Source organism: Malania oleifera, chromosome 5 (assembly GCF_029873635.1).
Source record: "Malania oleifera isolate guangnan ecotype guangnan chromosome 5, ASM2987363v1, whole genome shotgun sequence".
In the NCBI taxonomy this organism is placed as follows: domain Eukaryota; kingdom Viridiplantae; phylum Streptophyta; class Magnoliopsida; order Santalales; family Ximeniaceae; genus Malania; species Malania oleifera.
The window spans coordinates 71,899,353-71,907,496 of NC_080421.1; positions in this window are offsets into that span (position 1 = coordinate 71,899,353).

Below are 8,144 nucleotides of genomic sequence, written 5' to 3' on the forward strand. Positions count from 1 at the left end.
TGTTTTAAATGATAAAGGGAGCCTAGGAAAATTCAATGCAAAATCAGATGAAGGAATTTTTCTAGGATATGCTCTAAATAGCAAAGCATTTAAAGTATACAACAAAAGAACATTATTTGCTATGGAATCAATCCACGTCGTATTTGATGAAGCAAATCCATTTTTCTTCTAAAACTATTGACAATGATGATCTCGATATAAGAAAAAGTTTAGAAGAACTAGCAATTCATGAAACCAAAAATAAGAGAATGGAAACCAAAGAACTATATAATGATGACTCTCTAGAACAAGCTGAGTTTCCTAAAGGATGGAAATTCATGAAGATCAACCTTAAGTATCAAATCATTGGTGAACCATCACGAGGGGCTTCCACTAGATCTTCACTTAAGAACATGTGCGATCATTGTGCATTCCTGTCTCAAGAGGAACCTAAGAACATTAATGATACAATCAACAATGATTCATAGGTATTAGTCGTGCAAGAAGAATTAAATCAATTTGAGAGAAATAAAGTTTGGAAGTTAGTTCCTAAACCTGATAATCATTCAATGATTGGCACTGAATGGGTTTATAGGAATAAAATGGATGAAAATGGCATTGTTGTCCGTAACAAGACTACATTGGTAGGACAAGGTTATAATCAAGAAGAAGGTATTGATTTTGAGGATGTCTATGCTCCTGTAGCTAGAATGGAAGCAATTTGTATGCTACTAGTCTACGCATCGCATGAAAACTTCAAACTATATCAAATGGATGTGAAAAGTGCATTCCTAAATGGTTACATAACTGAAGAAGTCTATATAGCACAACCCCCTAGTTTTGAAGACTTCCATTTTCCAAACCACGTGTTTAGATTAACAAAAGCCTTATACATATCAAAACAAGCTTCTAGAGCATGGTATGAAAGATTGAATAACTTTATGTTAGACAATGGTTTCCCAAAAGGAAAAATGGACAGTGCCCTATTTATCAAAACTAAGACCAATGATATGTTTATCATTAAAATCCATGTGGATGATATCATATTTGATGCTACAAATGAGAAATTATGCAAAGAATTTGCTACATGCTTGAAAGACAAATTTGAGATGAGCATAATGAGCGATAAAAGAAGTTTGACATACATACATAAAAGACCTGCTCAAGAAGTTTGACATAGAAGGTGGCAAGGCATTGGAAACCCCAATGAGAGCCCCTATTAGTCTTGATAGAGATGAGCAAGGAAAACTAGTAGATGTCAAATACTATCGATATATGATTCGTAATTTGCTCTACTTAACAACCAGTAGACCAGACATTATGTTCAGCATTTATATGTGTGCTAGATTTTAAGCATCACTTATAGAAACACATCAAATTGCTATAAAAAGGATTTTAAGATATTTAATAGGTACTATAGACTTAGGTTTATGGTATCCTAAAGATACATCATTTGAAATGATCAGCTACTATAATGCGGACTATGTCGCTTGCAAAATAGACCACAAGAGTGCAAGTGGTACATGTCACTTCTTAGGACGATCTCTAGTATTTTGGTTTCCCAAGTAACAAAATTTTGTGGCATTATCTATTGCTGAGGTTGAGTATGTTGCAGCAGGTAGTTATTGTGCACAAGCATTGTATATGAAGCAACAACTCAAAGATTATAATTTGGAATATGAGGTTGTCACTAGTGCCATTAACATAACCAAAAAATTGAATATCTCAAGGACTAAGCATATTAACATAAGACATCATTTCCTTAGAGATCATGTACAAAAGGAGGTGATGTAGGACAGGATGGATCGATCTAATCCTACAGTTCAACCCTCGCACAAGCACATGCACTCAAAACACTTTGTATTAAGAATTTAATGGTCCAAACATAAATACCATAAGTTATGCAGTATTTCACATGTTCAAGGATTTTGAAAAGGTGTATGACTTGTCCAGCAATTAAGTCCCAATTGGTTCTTTCACAAAGGAATCAAGTTATATGCTGAGAAGTTTCTATTCAAAGATTCAAGAATATAAGTTTTATGTTAGCAAACTAATATTCATTTAATTGATTTAAGCTAGTAAGTACCAATGTTGCAATCTTATGGATTCAAATGGGTTATTTAGAGATGTGATTTTAATCTACTAGAAATGGTTCACAAAATATAGAAAGGATTCAAACACAAGTGCTAAAATTACCACGAGAATGGTTTGAATGACTTGACATTGTTCAACACAAGTTAGACCACGTCAAAGACCTTAATGCAAGCTTTGAAACACCGAGACGAACGCAACAATGCAGTATAGGAATTGGTGGTCGTGTGGGTGAATGATGGTGTGGTTGTGTGGATGTTAGATGGAATGTGGTCATGTGGGGGAGATGATGATGGAGTCACAAGATATAATAGTGGTCTCTCACCACCTGATCTCCAAAAAGAATGCGTAGCCTCACGCTAGATAATCGAATTGATTGGACAAAGCTAAGAAGCTTTAGCAAAGGAAATTCGTTTCAATATTCAATATCAAATCTTAGCTTAATTTTTAGTTCTTACAATGAAGATATATAAGCTAACATGTGGAAGAGGGGGACAAAACATTAACCTAGCTAATAAATCCCACACAAGCATGGGAGACATAGCTAATTAATACACACAACTTACTAACAAATTAAATACGAACACAACTTACTAAGCTCACACATTAAACACTCTCACATGCAAGCTAAGCTTAAGTGTCTTGCAATATTACAAATTAAATACAAACATAAGCTAAATAAAGTCAAATCTATATGGGGCCTACATGGGTCTTGAGTTAGATTTTTCTTTCTTACTTCACTTAGGGGTCTTCAATCAACTAGCATTCTTGAAATAACATATCCAAGCACAATATAAAATGAACATAATAATCAAAAGTCTTCAAATCATCCCATGTGAACCTACAAAATAGATTTAATTATAATAGACATTTGGAGGTCATCCACGTGTTACCATATCTGCAAAAGAAAGGGGTAAGGCATGCTAATCCCCATCAGGAAGATATCACTCTTGAATTCGTAAACACGGATGAACAATGGACTGATATATTCATAAAAACTCTTCAAGATGACCATTTCATTTGAATTAGATGTGAATTAGGCTTATTGCATCCTTAGGAAATAGTTTGAGAAGAAAGTGTTCATTAATTTGAGTGTTTATGGACAAAATTTTAAATAACTAAAAATTTCAGGACTTCGGGTGACCGAAGGGTATAAGCCGATTGACCAAACACTATTCAAAGTAGTCATTAAGAGGTTTAGAAGACTTCGAGCGACTGAAGGTTGTTGGTCGAGTGACCAAAGGTTATCGGTCGAGCAACCGAATGCCTAGTGTGTTTGATTTTCTAATTTTTAGAATCAGTTTAGGTGACGGAATGAAACTTCTAGGTGACCGAACTTTTTTGCGAAAACCCTAACTTTTCAGAACTCCTATCGCCCGAACCCCCATTCTCTCTACCTGAAGCTTCGTCCTTCATCTTCGAGCCTTCTCCCACTTGATTTTGCTCCAAAACCTCCTACCTAAGCTTGAATCTTGTTGATTTACTTTAGATTTCTCAATTTTATCATAAAACACGCCAAAGACGAAGTAAATCGCCAAAAAAAAAAAAAAACAAGTCTTTAGGCCAAGATGACTTAGAGCAAATCACACGTTGGTTTTTGACTCCAGGAGCAAGGAAAATATACAACAAACACCTTTGTACCATAGAACCCATTCTTAGTAAGGTTTTAGATATGAACTCATGGAAACACATTTTCCCAATATTCTTAGGATGTTTGCTGTGTTAGGTTGGAATCATTTCATTTCCTATCAACCCAATGGCGTTTATCTGAACCTTGTCCATTTATTTTATGTCAATTTAGGAATGCAAGGTAGTATGTACACAACCAAAACAGTGGATAAAACCATTGCCCTAACCCCACAAACGATAGTAAAATGATTTCCTATTCAGATTGGGACGTTTGAATGTGCATATATTGAACAAACCTGGCTTATGGAACAAGGGTTTACCCCTCAAGATTTTTTATCATTAATTTTAACAAACCCACCAACTCAGTTTGGTCATCCACTTTCGTATAGGCAATTCACTTTAGAAGCAAAGATTACACACTTGCTTATAACACACAATATTCTTCCTAAGGGTGGATCTAGAGACCATGTCTCTTATTTAGACTATTTCGTTATGTGGTGCATTTGCAAAGGTAAGCGTTTGAATCTTACTACACTTATATTGAAATGGATGATCACCAAAGAAGAGACTAGATGGGTTATACTCCCTTATGGAGGGATTTTGAATCTAATTTTTGAACACTTGGGTCTAACTCATTCTTCCGCTCTTTTTTGTCAAAAGAAAAACTTCAGATCACTTCACATCGACCATCCTAAGCTCATGGAATAGGAGTATGGCGGTGCACTTGACTGGATTCCCAAATACCATCCACCTCCAAGAGATAATGTCAATGTATAAATGGAGGCAGAAAATGAACCTAAACTTACGCATGATCCACCCAAAGAAGAACCACTTTCTTAGTTTGGTGCAAATGCTCCTCCTGCTTCGTTTTTAGCTTATCATCGGGATATGGATGCACAGTATAGTGCAATTCATGCAGATATAGAAACTAAGAACAATGCACTTCAACAGACCTTCTAGAAAATTTTTAGTTCCTTTGATCTCTGACTTGCCCGCATCGAAAGCAATGCAAGTAGTGGCTCCTCATTTAGAAGGAAAGCTCCCATTTTAGTGAGTTCTAGTAAAGAGGAAGGCGATGACAAGGAAGAAGGAAGACCATCTGGTGACGATGCCACTAAGGAAGATTAGATGAGATTTGTTTGTTGAGAGTTGTTGTTGTTATAATTGTTTAAACATCTTCTTTGGAACAATTAAAATTTTTATTGTAATAATTTTTTTATTTGTTTTTGAAAAATAGTTTTACCATGTGATGTTTATATTGCTATCTATATGTTATTTGAAATCATTATCTACTATGGTTGAGCAATACTAAACTTGTGAATTGCATGCTGATTATTGAATGATGCAATTCTTGTGAACTACTTGTTGAACATTGAATGATGAGATACTTGTGAATAGAACATTGAATATTGACTGATGAGATCACACTTGTGAACTGCATGCTGAATATGAAATGATGCCATACTTTTGAATTGCATGCTAGATGTTTGAAAAAATTCTATATGGTATGTATATGTTCTTACATATCTTTTTTTTTAATGTCAAAAAGGCGAGAATAATGCAAAATATACATTATGTATTGAACAACATATTGAGAGAACTAGAACTATGTGTATGTGCACTTGATATGTGTACTATATATGAGCTAAATTAACTGAAAGCAAATTGAAAAAATGTGGCTTGTATTGAAAATATATTCTTATTGAAGATATCTTTGTATTGAAAACATACTTGTACTTGTATTTTCATAAGAAAGAGAATACTAAATTCTAATGTTGAAATGCATTTTATATTGAAATTATGCTTATTGTGAGGGGGAGCTTTTTCAAGGCTGCCTTATTTTGCTCCTTAGTTGTCATCATTAAAAAGGGGGAGATTATTGACCTAACAAAGCTTCATATCTGTTTTGATGATAACATACTAAGAAATCTAATTGTGTTTCAACTGAATTCACAGGTATCATAACTCATAATAAGAATGAATCATACTTAAAGCTTAAAAGCCATGAGGAAAAAAAGCTAAATGAAGATTGGCTCGAGCTTGGATAAAGTTAAAGTTTCATGACATGAGAACTTAATTTTTATTTAATGTGTATTGGTTTAGAAGTATCATGTAAGTACGTCTCAATGTTAAGTATGTTTATGAAGCTCTTAGGATACAATTGGACTTAGATACCTATTTCAAAATCTCAAAAAATATCTTTTAAAAGTCACAATCTCTTTTCAAAAAGGTTACAAATGAGTTTTGAAATAAAGAACATTGAATTTGCAAGAATCTGAACTAACTAGTCTAGAATCAGTAGTTCGGGCGACCAAACTCTTAGGTTAGGTGACCGAACTAGTATTGCTAGTGAAAAAGCTGAAATAGTGTAGGTTTGAGTTACCGAGGTCAAGGATTAAGCCACCGAAGTGCTATTGCTTGTTTTGAAATTACATTTTCTTAATGTTTCAGGCAAACGAGGCATAAGCTCGGGTGACCAAAGTTTCATGGCTGAGTTTTTAAACAGTGCGATTTCTTACGCCTTTTGAGAATATATTGTGTCCAAACTTTGGAAAAATGGTGAGATTTCAAAACCTACTATTTAAGGGCAATCGTAATCATGTTAAGGCAATGCTAATCCAACCGATTTACACACAAATCATATTGTTTTCATCTTTTATAGCCGCTGTACGTCGTGCTTCTTTACTAAAATTCAAAATCTGCTTTTTGCCCTTTATTTTAAAATATCTCAGTCTAGAAAACCCTAGCCTTCTATTGAGCTTCGTTATCTTCTTATTAAGAGGTTACTTATGATTTTATATTGTACAAATCCACTCTTCTGAGAGAGTATTTACTTGTTTGAATTTCTGCTGCTGTATTGCGTTTTGAACTTTCTATTTGGGGATAGAATCGAACCAGCAAGATGGTTGTTCTTGCAAGAGAGGTGTCTCTACCTATTGAAAAGAGAGAGGGAACTCCACCTATTGAATGGAGAGATTAAAGGAAATCCTCACAGCAGGTTGCTTGAGGCAAGGACATAGGCAGGACGTCGAACCTTGTAAAAAAACTTGTTGTTCTTCTTTCCCTTAATCTCTTTACTTTCTTGCATTTATTAAATTGATTATTATCTACTGTGAATGAATTAAAATTGATTTTGGAATTGTACGAATGCCGAGGTTGACTTGTGGATATTGTGAATGATTTAAGTTTCCATTGTAAATCAAAAGCTGCTGCAATTTTAAATTCAAAAGCTGCTTTCAAGTGGTTAATTCCTCTATATGAATCCTACGAAACCCTTATCAAAGTGGTTAAGAGTTGATAATTTTTTTAAATAAACAAGCAAAAGTAATGAGAGATTGCATAGAGTGGTCAATAGCCTCTGTAGGGAGTTGACCACCGAGTTCTTCAATATGATTTTTTCATTACTTATAAAAAAATTAATACTTTTTTTTGGAAATTTTCTTTCAACCAAAAAGTAGATACACATGCACACAAGGTAAGTATGGCAACCATTCATGGAATTGGTGTTTTATGATGCTAATTCTTTGAATTCCAATAAAAAAGGATTTAAAGAATTAACTTCTGTATTCACAAAGGTACTCTCGAACCTAATATCTTTTGAAAAGGTTTTACTTTATTTTCCCTTTTAAAAAATTAAAATAAAGTGGCAACTCTATTTTCTAAAATAAAAGGATAAGTTAGGAAATCAATGGTGTGGTTATCTATGCTTGTTTATTTTGAAAATGGTCACCAAAATGTTGGCAACCCAAAACGAGTCCTTAAAACTCAATGTGGATAGCTTTGGTGATTCAGTTGGGGACATTTGAGAGTCGAGTCGTCTCTTGTGTGATTGTGTGTATGTTTTTCATAGTTAAGTGAAGTTTTTTGTGTTCTTGCTCTTATACTTAATGTGTATATTTGTTGTGACATATGCTATATTTAATATGCTTTGCCATTTCGTGCATTTGCATATTCATAATTAGTCTAATTTACACACCTTCACTACATTGTAGGATTACTATGCCTGGACTCTTTACCTTGTAGGATATAGGAGAAGGGAGAAGTAATATGACATCCTTAATGGAACTTTGTCTCCCATATAGGCCTTATGAAAATTACTTCACTGGATTTGTTCTCTTCAATGACAATTTAGGAGCCTTTATAATTTTGAAGTGTAAAGCCTAACCATGCACTAAAGAAAACTTTATTTGATATTCTAAGATAGTACTTTACTCGTTGTTTGGAGATGAACAAATGTTAAGACATATGGAGGTATAGATATCATCATTAGCAGCGTATAATTCATTATATGTTTTGTCTTCATCCTTATAGAATTTGGTTGCATAAAAAGCACAACATGCCAATTGGATTGATTAAAGAGGCTTTTGAGCCAAATTAATATCAAGATCTTTTTATATGATGCACTAGTTATGCTTTTGATCTCAATTTTTTTGTCACTTATGCAT